Here is a 13,261-nt window from a genome sequence, read left to right as displayed (position 1 = left end):
AGGGCACACATGACCTAGCAATCCAACAGTGAATCATCTACCTACATTTTCTTTCTGTTTTCCTCACTCCTAATTCTACCAAGCCCCAAGCCATCCACCATGATATACTGTCCCAAAAGGATTTTAAATCCAATGTTTTAATCCTAAAAACATATATCCTGAAAGACCCTCAGCTATAAGGGGATAGAATTTCTAACAACAAACAAGGAGTTATTCACTGAATGTCTTCCAGAAACCCACTATTTCATTATAGTCAGAACTCCTGGATAAGAGGCTATCATACATGAAGAAAGTATATTGAGTTTGGAGTGGGATCTTTATGGTTTCTTTCACTGAAAAGAAAGCAGGGGTACTGCATTTTCCAGAACCTCCTATTAGGATCCTTGTTCCCAAACATAGGTTTTCTTGGAGTGTTGAGCTCACTATGCCCTGACCAATCCAGGGAGGTAGTTTATATAAAGAAGGAAGGAAGAGTGGAGAGAAAGAATTGTCTGAGAAATTAGACCTGGGTTTAATTTAATTTAATTTAATTTACATTTCTTTAGACTTCTTCATTGTCTGCCTGGGATTCTCCTCATCTCCTAGCCCCAATCTTGGCTGTATCTAAAAACTGTTACTAATGGTTGTCTTAATTTTTCTATATGTTCCCATATGGTCAGAGTTAGGTCATTGGGCATATAGGTTTTAATAACAACTTGAAGGATAAAAAGATTTTTCACAACTACACTGCTTGGTCATGTGACAAGGGGCAATTCTCCTTAGGTCAGTATTTTGAAATTTAAAATTTAGCCCATAAGGTTACCTTCTACTGTTTTCATGGAATTTTAAAGATCAAAAACTGTCACTACCCATTTTATATAGGTTGGGCATCATTAATTTGCATGTTAAATTGAATTTCTTCCAGGAAAATATTAATAACAGAAAATACTTAGGCATCGTTTTAAACCCTTGACATATCACACTTTAAATCCATACTAGAAAATGTGGTTATTCCCATTCTACAGAGGAGTAAACTGAGATACAGAATGTTAATATCACTTGCCCAGGTGTCTTTGGATTGAAATCAGGGACCAGGCTCTAGAGTCTGTACTTAGAAATGCAACACTCACCATGTTTTAAAACCATTTACACTTATCATTAATTGATGTTAAAAGTAGTTTGAGTATTTTATTTCCTGAAAAATGTTGCCCAAATTGGACTATATATTAAAAAAAAAAAAGAATTCTCTAAAATTCATGTAAATACATGAAATCCAAACATGAAAAATTAGTTTTACCTTTTTTATTCCATGGAAAGGTGCTAATATTGTACTGAGTAAATGAATTATTTTATGAATGTCAACAGAACAAAATATGTAATATGCACGTAAATATTTTGATCATTATCTCTCCTTATGAAAACTGAAAGCACGATCTCTGCTTCATTTAAATATCTGTATAATTAATGTAATTTAAATGTATTGTATAAGGATTTAGAAGCTTCATGAGAATTGTAGGCACCTCACAGTGTAATTGAGCTGTTAGTAATTAATGATATTAAGCAACATAATTTATCTACCACAGCCTTCTTACATTTGCTTTGTGCTTATTAAGAAGAAATTATTTCCTATGAGAAGATATCATTTCATATGAGAATAAGAAATTTTGACAAAGACAGGAGAAAAAATAATATTACAACTACATTTTCTCTAATAATTTTACTTTATTGAATAAAACATTAGGAATTTGAAATGTATGTTTATTTACCTCAAGCCCTGTTTTATTTCAAATCTATAATTTTTTTTGAAGTACAATTGACATTATATTAGTTTCAGGAGTACAACATACTGGTTTCATATTTATATACATTACAAAATGATCACCAAGATGACTCTAGTTATCACCTTCCACCATATAAGACCATTATTACAATATTGTTGACTATATTCCCTCTGCTGTAAAATACATTCCCATGACTTATTCTATAACTGGAAGGTCATATCTTAATCTCTTTCAATTGTTTTATCAATGCCTGCACTCTCCTCCCCCCTGGCAATCATGTTTGTTCTCTGTATCTCTCTGACATCTGTCTTAGCAGTCTATTTCTGTCTTGTTCATTTGTTTTGCTTTTTAAGTTCCACATGTAAGTGAAACCATGTATTTGTCTTTCTCTGACTTGTTTCACTCAGCATAACATCCTCTAGGTTTGTCCATGTTGTCAAAAATGGCAAGAATTCATTTTTTTTTTAATGGCTGAGTAATATTCCATTGTATATATACAATGTATACCACATCTTTATCCATTTGATCTATCTCTGGACACTTAGGTTGCTTCCATATTTTGGCTATTGTAAATAATGCTGCAGTAAACATAGGGGTGCACATATCTTTTCAAATTAGTGTTTTTGTTTTTTCCCCGATAATACCCAGAAGTGGAATTGATGGATCATATAGTTCTATCTTAAAATTTTTAAGGAACCTCCATACTGCTCTTTATAGTGACTTCACCAGTTTACCTTCCCACCAACAGTGCAAGAGGATTGTCTCTCTTTTATTTTTCTCTACATTCCTGTCAACATTTTTTGTCTGGTCTTTTTGATAGTAGCCATTTTGACAGGTGTGAGGTGACATCTCATTGTGGTTTTGATTTGCATTTCCCTGATGATTAGTGATGTTGAGTATATTTTCATGTGCCTGTTGGCCATCTGTATATGTTTGGAAAAATGTCTATTCAGGTTCTCTGCTCATTTCTTAATCAGAGTTTGCTTTTTTGATAGTGAGTTTTGAGGGTTTTTTTTGTTTTTTGTTTTTTTAATATGTTGGAGACATTATTTTCAAATGTCTTCTCCCATTCAATAGGTTGCCTTCTTGTTCTGTTGGTTTTAGTTTGGTGCCATTTTTATTTTTTCATTTTTTTTAAAGTTTTTTTTAAGGTAATCTATATACCCCACATGGGGCTCCAATTCACGACCCCAAGATCAAGAGTCGCATGCTCTTCCAACTGAGCCAGCTAGGCGCCCCATATAGTGGCATTTTAAAATTTTTGCTTTTGCTGTCCTTGTCTGAAGAGGCTGATCCAAAAAAAATACTGCTAAGACAGATGTCAGAGAGCTTACTGCCTATGTCTTCTAGGAGTTTTATGGTTTTATGTCTTACACTTAAGTCTTTTATCCATTTTGGGTTTATTTTTGTATATGGTGTTAGAGAGTGGCCCAATTTCATTGTTTTGCCTGTAGCTGTTCCTGTTTTCCCAGCACCATTTATTGAAGAGATCCTCTTTTCCCCACGGTGTATTCTTGTCTCCTTAATCATAGATTAATTGACCATATAAGCATGCGTTAATTTCTGGGATGTCTATTGTTTTCCACTGATATGTGTGTGTGTGTGTCTCTCTCTTTTTTTTTTTTTTGCCAGTACCATACTGTTTTGATTACTAAAGCTCTGTAGTCTAGTTTGAATTAAGTAGCATGGTACCTCCAGATTTATTCTTCTTTCTCAAAATTGCTTTGGCTACTTGGGGTCTTTTGTGGTTACATACAAATTTTAGGATTATTTGTTCTTGTTATGTGAAAAATGCCTTTGGTATTTTAATAGGGATTGCACTGAATCTGTAGATTGCTCTGGGTAGTATGGACATTTTAACATTATCAGTCCTTCCAATCCATGAGCATGGTGTATCTTTCCATTTATTTATGTTCTTTTCAGTTTCTCCCATCACTGTCTTACAGTTTTCAGAGTACAGGTCTTTCACCTCTTTGTTTAAATTTATTCCTAGGTATTCTACTCTTTTTGATGCAGCTGTAAATAGGATTGATTTCTTTTTCTTATAATTTGTTATTAGTGTAGAGATACACAACAGATTTCTGTATATTAATTTTATATCCTGCAACTTTACTGACTCCACTTGTTAATTATAATAGTTTTTTTTAGTGGAGTCTTTCCATTTTTTTAATATATAGCATTAAATCTGCCAGTAGTGGCAATTTTGCTTCTTTCCAATTTTGATGCCTTTTTTTTTTTTTGCCTAAATTCTATGGCTAGGACTTCCAATACTATGTTGAATTAAAGTGGCACCCTTGCCTTTTGCCTGTACTTAGAGGAAAAGCTTTCAACTTTTTACCATAGATTATTATATTAGCTTTGAGTTTATCCCATAGGGCCTTTATTATGTTGAGGTACATTCCCTCCATACCCACTTTGTTGAAAGTTTTTATTATAAATGGGTGTTGAATTTTGTCAAATGCTTTTTCTGCAACTATTGAAATGATCATATGATTTTTATTTTGCATTTTGTTAACATGGTTTATCACATTAATTGATTTGTTAATGTAAACTACCCTTGCATCCCTGGAATAAATTTCATTGGATTATGGTGTATGATTCTTTTAATATATTGCTGAATTTGGTTTGGTAATATTTTGTTGAGGATTTTTGCATCTATATTCATTGTGCATATTGCCTTTACTTTTTTTGGAAGTCTCTCTGTCTTGTTTTGGTATCAGGGTAGTGCTGGTGTTGTAAATTTAGTTTGGAAGTATTACTTTCTTTTCAATTTTTTGGAATAGTTTAAGAAGGATTGGTATTAACTCTTCTTTATATGTTTGGTAGGGGGTGCGTGGGTGGCTCATTGGGTTAAGTGTCTGCCTTCAGCTCAGGTCATGATCCCAGGGTCCCGGGATCGAGTCTCACATCGGGCTCCCTGCTCAGCGAGGAGTCTGCTTCTTCTTCTTCTTCCTCTGCCCCTTCCCCCTGCTTGTGCTCTCTTGTGTGTGCATGTGCATGCTCTCTCAAATAAATAAAATCTTTATAATAAATAAAATCATTATACATACATACATACATACATACATACATATTTGGTAGAATTCACCAGTAAAGCCGTGTCGTCCCAGACTTTTATTTGTTGGGATTTTTTTTTGAATACTGATTCAATTTTTTTAAAGATTTTATTTATTTATTTGAGAGAGAGCATGTGTGAGAGAGAGAGAGAGCATAAACAGTGGGAGGGGCAGAGAGGAGCTGGGAGCAGGGAGCCCAACACAGCTGATCCCAGGACCCTGGGATCATGACCTGAGCTGAAGGCGGATGCTTAACCACCTGAGCCAACCAGGCACCCCGAATACTGATTCAATTTTATTGTTAGTAATTAGTCTATTCAGGTTTTCTATTTCTTCATGATTCAGTCTTAGAAGATTGTATGTGTCTAGGAATTCATCCATTTCTTCTAGGTTGTCGAATTAGTTGACATTTAATTAATTGTTCATAGTAGCCTCTTATGATCAACTGTATTTCTATGGTATAGGTTGTAATTTCTCTTTCATTTCTGATTTTATTTGGGACCTCTTTTGTTTTTTTAAGATATTTATTTATTTATTTGACAGAAGGAGCACAAGTAGGGGAGAGGAAGAGGGAAAGGGAGAAGCAAGTTCTCCGCTGAGCAGGGAGCCCTATGTGGGGCTTGATTCCAGTACTCTGAGATCATGACCCAAGCCTAAAGCAGACGCTCAACCAACTGAGCCACCCAGGTGCCCCTGGGACCTCTTTTTTTCTTGATGAGTCTGGCAAAAGGTTTATCAGTTTTATCTTTTCAAAGAACCAGTTCTTAGTTTCATTGATCTTTTCTATTTTTTTTTTCTGTGTTTATTTCCTCTCTGAACTTTATTATTTCCTCCCTTCTACTAATTTTGGGCTCTGTTTGCTCTTCTTTAGGTATAAAGTTAGATTGTTTGAGATTTTTGTTTCTTGAAGTAAGCTTCTCTGTGAACTTCCCACTCAGAACTGCCTTTGTTTCGTCCCTTAGATTTTGGAACAGTGTGTTTCCATTTGTCTTAAGGTATTTTTAAATTTCCTCTTTGGTATCTTCATTAACCCATTGGTTATTTAATATCATGTTGTTTAGACTTTATGTGTTTTTGTTTTTTTCTAGTTTTGTTCTTGTAATTGATTTCTAATTTTATCCCATTGTGGTCTGAGAAGGAACTTGATATGGTTTCAATCTTCTTATATTTATTGAGGACTGTTTTATGGCCTAACATGTGGTCCTTTCTGGAGAATGTTCCATGTGTACTTGAAAAGAATGTGTATTCTGTTGTTTTTGGATAGAATGTTATATTACATCTGGTCTAATGTGTAATTTAAGGCCAATGTTTCCTTGTCGATTTTCTGTATGGATGATTTATCCAATGATCTAAATGCAGTATTAAAGTCCCCACTACTGTTGTATTACTATCAATTTCTCTGTTTATGTCTGTTAATATTTGCTTTATATATTTAGGTGCTCCTATGTTGGGTGCAGAGATATTTGTAATTGTTATATATCCTTGTTGGATTGATGCATTTATAATTATATAATGCACTTCTATTTTGTTGCAGTGTTTTAAAGTCTATTTTCTGTGATATAAGTATTGCTACACCAGCTTTCTTTGTGTTTATATTTGCATGAAATCTTTTTCCATCCCTTCACTTTCAGTCTGTGTATATCTTTAGATTAAAGTGAGCCTTTTGTAGGCATCATTTAGATGGGTCTTTTTTTTTTTTTTAATCCCTTCAGCCAACCTTTGACTTCTGATTGGAGAATCTAGTCCATTTACATTTAGAGTGATTGTTAATAGGTATGTATTTATTCAATTTGTTCATTTTTTCTGGCTGTTTTTGGACTTTTTGTTCCTTTCTTCTTCTCTTGCTGTTTGATGCCTTTTTTTAGTGTAATGTTTGGATTCCTTTTGCTATATTTTTTTGTGTATCTCTGGCAGGTTTTTGGTTTGTGGTTACCATGCCCCCTCCCTCCACACACACACACACACACACACACACACACACACACAGAGTTTAAGTTGATGGTCACTCCAATTCATTTACATTCTAAAAGCACATTTTTACTACCCCCCAACTTTTATGTTTTTGACATCATATTTTATATCTTTTTATTTTGTGTATCCCTTACCTAATTATTGTAGTTATAGTTGATTTTAGTACTTTTGTTTTTAAACTTTGTACTGGCTTCATAAATGATTGGTTCAGTACATGTATTACATAATTGCCTTTACCAGAGAGATTTTTTCTTTCATATATTATCTTATTTTTAGTTATGACCTTTACTGTTCTGCTTTAACAATTTTCTTTAGCATTTCTTGTAAGACTGTTTCTGTGGTAATGAAATCCTTTAGCTTTTGCTTGTCTGGAATACTCTTCTTCAATTTTTACTTTAACCAGGTATAATATTCTTGGTTGTAAGTTTTTTCCTTTTGGCACTTTGAAGACATCATGCCACTCCCTTCTGGCCTGCAGAGCTTTTGCTGAAAAATCAGCAGGTAGACTTACGTGGGTTCCCTTGTATATAATTAGTTGTTTTTCTCTTACTGCTTTTAAGATTCTTTATCTTAATTTTTGACATTTTAATTATGTGCCTTAAAGTTACTCCCTTTGGGTTAATCCTGTTTGGAATTATGTGTTTCCTGGACCTAGATGTCTGTTTTCTTCCATAAGTTAGGGAAATTTTCAGACATTATTTCTTCAAGTAAGTTTTTTGAGCCTTTCTCTCTCTTGTTCTTCTGGGACCCCATAATGTTAGTATGCTTAATGTTGTTCCTGATAGCCCTGAAACTGTTCTTGTTTTTTCAAATACTTTTTTTCTTTTTGCTGTTCTGATTGGGTGATTTCTACTACCTTGTTGCCAAGTCACTGATCCGTTTTTTTCTGTATCTGATCTGTTAATTCCCTCTAGTATATTTTTCATTTCAGCTATTGGATTCTTCAGCTCTGATTAGGTACTTTCTTATATTTTCTGTCTCTTTGTTGAATTTTTCACTGTGTTCATCCTTTTCTTCTCCTGAGTTCTGTGAGCATCTATATGACTATTACTTTGAATTCTTTATCAGGTAGATTATTTATCTCCATTTCATTGAGATCTTTTTCTGAGGGTTCTTGTTGTTGTTCTTTTTTTTTGTTCCTCTATCTCTTCATTTTGCCTTACTCTTCATTTTGCTTGACTCTCTGTGTCTCTTCATTTTGCTTGACTCTCTGTGTTTCTAAGTATTCAGCAACTCCTTGTGTAGGAGATGTCCTCTGGGGCCCAGAAGTATGCTCTCCCTTGGCCACCAGAATCAGGTGCTCTAGGGACATTTCCTGTGTGACCTTTGTGTGCCAGCCTGTTCTGATGGTGCTGCTGCTGTAGATCCAGTGATCAGGGCTCTTCCCTTGGCCTACCTGGCTGGGTCACTGGGTCACTGCAGCTGCTGGTTAGGTTTCTCTCTGTGGCTCAGCTGGCTGGGGTTGCAGCAGTGTGTGGGACTCTTCCCCTGATCAGGCTGACTTGGCGGCAGTAGTGGGCAGGGCTCTCATATACCCGCCCCTCATCCCCTGCCACCACAGCTGGTTGGTGCTGTGATGGTGAGTGGGACTCTCTTCTGGGTGCAGCAGACATCTCTGCCAACATTAGCATGTTGGAGTGTGAGTACCAGCTTTGGCCCAAGCAAGATAGAACGTGATTGCAAAAGTGGTGTGCCTGACAGTGTTTCCATCCCTAGAGAGTCTCTCAACAGTTTCCTACCTGACAGGTGTCCCAGGACTAGTAAGTGGTTCTCCTTCTCCTGTGTTCTAGGTGTTTTTCCAGCTGGTGTTTTGTCACTGGTTCTCCGGGCCAGACTGTACACAAGCCCTTTAAGAATAGGTTCTCCATTCCCTATAACTATGATTTTTCTGGTTGTAATCCCTGTTAGTTTTCAAAGCCTGGCTTTTTAGGGGTTTGTCTCTCCTATGAAGGATCTAAGGGTTGGAATGCCTGATGGAGAACTCCCAACCCTTCTCTCCTAAGGGAGAAGTTCTGTGTTTTTGAGATCCCTCTCAGTTATGGATTACTGGACCTGGGTTGGGATTTTTCTTATTTTGGTAGAACTTTTGTCTGTCACTCCTACCCAGGTCAGTGTCCCTCCTTTTAGAGGCTCTGTTTATCCATTTTCAGGGCTTTTTCTGAGGAAATTATTCCATATATAGTTGCATATTTGTTGTTATATATGGAAAGAGAGGAGCTCAGGTTCCATTCAAGATCCATCTTGAATCTTCTCACATCTATAAGTTCTTAAGTTTATCTTTAATTCCATCATAGTTTTAGGCTTTTTTAACACCGTGTAAAAACAACAAGTCAATTCTATCAAATAACTATTGGAAAAGAAAATAATCTATGAATTTGTTAACACAACTGGCTGGGAAACTTGTTTAAAATGTCTATCCCTAGTTTATTTTAATATGTTTAAAATCTGTAGTGGAAGCATGTCCCTTCAGAAACCAGAAAATGTTGGAACCAGTGTATTCTAGTTCTCCCTTAAAAGCATTATGGAGTACGTTTTTGTTTTTCCTGACTCTGGTAGTCTGCTCTCTTTCACTGTTGCTTAATTCTCCACCTGCCTACTATGGAAAAAGAATTGCAACCTGACCCACACTCTAGCTGTTGGCAGCTAGACCCACACTCTAGCTGTTGGCAGTGAGTTGTATTTTAGTCACTAATAAGCAGCAAAACTCCATGAGACCTCAATGATCTCTACCATAATCTTAACTATCTTCTGGAATGTGCTTCATCTGTATGGCTCCTGGGTGTGTAGATGTGGGAGCTTGGCCTATTCTTGACTAGGGTTCCTTTTTTCTATCCAGTCACAACAGGGACCCTCAAACCTGGGCTGAGATACTTTAATACAACCACTATTGACAACTTTACTCTCCTGCACTACTTGGATTGATTTGGGAATTCTCAGCCTTGGTGGGTCTTCCTGGATTTATACACACATTCAGACCTGGACCAGAGGTATTCACCTACTTCTCTATATGTCATGTGATTATTAGCTAATATTATAGGGCTCTTTCATGTATCACTCCATGGACTAAGAGCTTTCTGTTTCTGCTTGCTTCAGTGATCAGTGTTGGACTTGGGACCTCTAAATTAAGACCTTGAGGGGTAAAAAATAAAAACAGTCACAATATTGAGTAACTGTTCTCATCATCATTTTAGCAGAATCTTTTATATCGGAGGACTTTGTGAATAGCTGTGTGTCAGAGCCAACTAGGAGAGTCCCGCTAGGGGAGTAGTTAAGCATAAGGTATGTCCTTGGTAGGGCAGTTCTAGACTGTCATGGAAGCAATTTCTAGGGCACCCTTACTACAGCAAAGAACAGTCAGCACTAGACTGAGGAGGAGGGCAAGAATCTAGAGTGTGACAAGTTCTCTGAGGTATTTACTATGGCTTCTACTAGAAGAAAAACATCTAACATCTGTGAACTCAGTAGTATCCTGCACACAGGCTCTGGAATCACTCTGCCTTTGGGTTAAATCCATACCACCACTTAGTAATTGAATTAAGTCAGGCAAGTTTCTTAATCTCTCTGTGCCTCAGGGTTCTCATCTGTAAAATGGGGTCAGAATAGTTTGTTAGGAGCACAGCCATGCCTATTTGTTTATATACTGCCTAAGACTGATTTCAGTCTATGTCAGAATTTAGTAGTTGTGACAGTCTGACTGAGATTACAAGTCCCATGAAGTCTAAAATACTTACTATTTGGGCTTTTACAGAGAATATTTGTCAAACACTGTTCTAGAATAGTGATCCTAACTGGGGTGGCACTGCCTCCCTATGGGGAAATGTGGAGAGCATTTTCAGTTGACACTGTCTAGAATGCTTCCATGACCCAAGGAACAGATAGTAAACATCTTTAATGTATAGCAATCCCAGATAATAAAGTGTTTATCTTCCCAAAATGTCAATAACATCTTTGCTGAGAAACATGTGCTCTAGAATCTCCAAAATACTGTTGGAATTTCCCTATCTAATTTGTGATTTTAATTGAAATGGTTTTAGTGTTTCACAGTTTAGAATATTGTTTGTTAAAGAGTGGAGGTTTAGAAGCCCGGTGCCGGATTTGAATTCCTTATAACCTGTGTGGCCTTGGGCAAGCTGGATAAACTGTACCTCGGTTTTCTTATAAATAAAATGAGAATCACAGTGCCTGCTTCATAGAGTTGCAGTCAGGATGATAGGACTAAGTACTAAAATAGTATATGCTTCATAGTAGACACTCAATGAGTATTAACTATTGTCATTATTTTGGCGTATGGATTAAAGTTGCAAATAGCTGAAACCCTAATTATGCTGCCTTAAACAAATGGCGTCTTAAACAAATAAATTTTTCTCACATCAAAAGAAATCCAGAGGTGGGTGACTACCATCATGGGTTAAATAGCTTGATAATAGCAGGGCTCATGTCTCTGTGGTTTCTTGTCCTTTACCTCATGGTTCTAAAATTGTTGCAGCTTCAGCCTCATGTCCTTGTTTTGAGTAGGGGAAAAAGGAGGAAGGGACATACCAGCTCTTCCTGTCCCATTTTAACAGGGAACTAAAACCCTTCCTAGATTCATCTCAGTGGGCACTGGAAGCCATACTGTGTAGGTTTGAATCCTGACTCTGCCTTTTCCTAGCTGTGTGGCATTGGGCAAATTTCTGAATCTCTCTGTGCCTCAGTTTTCTCATATGCAAAATAGGGGGTGCTAATGGTTTATATCTTAGTGCATTATTGTAAAGAGTGGGTGAGCTATGAATTCATAAAATGTTGGTTTTATTTTATGAAACTACTCTATCAAGTTGCTTCTCCAGAGCTCTTGCCTTCATGTTCCTCTTCTGCCCTATGCCTTTACATTGTTTTATCAGATAAATATAAAGAGATAAAATGAATTCGTTAAGTATTATAATGGTTTTACTAGTGTTGTTACACATTTCTATGATCATGCTGTTCCTTCCTGTCTTTCATGAGGGAAATGTTTCCTGCTAGTTCACTCTGTTCAGCCTAGCATGACCATGGATGTTTTTGTTTTCCTGTAAACCCTCTGTTGTATTTTTCAAAAACAGTCTATAACGATGGCATTCGATCATATTGTTGGCATTTCTCCTGAAACGCCAACAAAATACTTAGAAATAAAAATGAAATTTGATATAAGCCTCCTGATTTAATGTTATTATTAAACAATTATGTAGCACTTTATATTTACAAAGTACTTTACAATTATTTATTAGTTAATCATACTGTTAAACAACATTAACCACCTGGCCAAATTAATGATTTCAAATTGTCCTAACAGTTGGTAACTCAGGAGTGAAAAATGAAATCATATTGGATTTTATTCTCATTGAACAAACTGTTTTGTCCTTCTCTCTTCTCTTCTGCACAACATAGTGCAGACTGGCTTCAAAGGGAGGTTAAAATCAGAGGGAAAAGGATGTCTCTGTTCTCTTCTTCCTATTGTCCTATAAATGTGGGCTCTCCTCCAGATTCATGCTAGACCTTCTGCACTGAAGACAAGTCTTCTCCTCTCTCTTGGAAAGCCCCACATCTACTCCCACATATTTGGCTGTTGTCTCCACATCTGTAATTCAGTACCTTTTAAACTTCATTTTTGTTTCAAGCTCTCTAAATTCAACTTTTTGATGGTCATTTTCACTCTCACTTCAATTATATTCATAATTCAGATTTATTTATTTTTTATTATTTTTTTAAAGATTTTATTTATTTATTGGAGAGCAAGAGCACAAGCAGGGGGAGCTGCAGGCAGAGGCAGAGGGAGAAGCGGGCTCCCCACTGAGCAGGGAGCCCAGTGCGGGGCTCGATCCCAGGACCCCGGGATCATGACCCTAGCTGAAGGCATCCGCTTAACCGACTGAGCAACCCAGGCGCCCCTCAGATTTATTTTTTTAACATACTTTTAAAAAATTATTCAAACTGACCATTACCATCATACTCTAAAGCAGGGTCTGACTTCAAAAAGTACTGTGCGCCTGCACTCCCATCTTGTTCACACAGTCAGTTAACATTAAAGGATAATTTGTTCTGCAATCACTTTCATATTCATCTCTCTGCTATCAGTCCACAGTTCAGGTGCTCTGATAATGTGATTTAAAATAGGTATTTGGTCTCCATCCCAGTTTCTCCTATAGAGCTCCTAAAACCTTTGGAATTTCCTGTGAAGAGAACTATAAAGGTGTCTTTTGTTATGTTAATGAGGTGACTTTTGGAAAACACTTGTTTGGGGAATGGTTACTAGTGGAGCCAGTCATGTGATTAGACAGTTGGACTATCCATTACTACTCTCAACCTCCAGAGAGGGGAGAGGGGCTAGATCCAATGGCTGGTGATTTAGTCAATCATGCCTATGTAATGAAACCTCCATAAAATCCAAAAGGACAGGGTTCAGAGAATTTCTGGGATGGTGAACACATGGAAATTTGGGGAGAATAGCATGCTGGGAGA

The 13,261-nt window shown here is 36.6% G+C and overlaps 1 protein-coding gene and 1 long non-coding RNA gene across 3 annotated transcripts in view; one reads left to right on the top strand and one right to left on the bottom strand.

The window, feature by feature from the left end:
• KIAA0825 (KIAA0825 ortholog) overlaps positions 1-13,261 on the bottom strand; it is a 380,793-nt gene that overhangs the window by 3,633 nt on the left and 363,899 nt on the right. The gene's annotated exons all lie outside the window — the stretch shown is intronic.
• The window catches only part of LOC145722651 (uncharacterized), a 95,591-nt gene that overhangs the window by 30,337 nt on the left and 51,993 nt on the right, over positions 1-13,261 (top strand). The window lies entirely within an intron of this gene.

This window comes from Leptonychotes weddellii, chromosome 7 (genome assembly GCF_054177405.1).
Source record: "Leptonychotes weddellii isolate Sample4059 chromosome 7, ASM5417740v2, whole genome shotgun sequence".
Lineage (NCBI taxonomy): Eukaryota > Metazoa > Chordata > Mammalia > Carnivora > Phocidae > Leptonychotes > Leptonychotes weddellii.
This window is presented reverse-complemented; position numbering and strand designations above follow the sequence as displayed.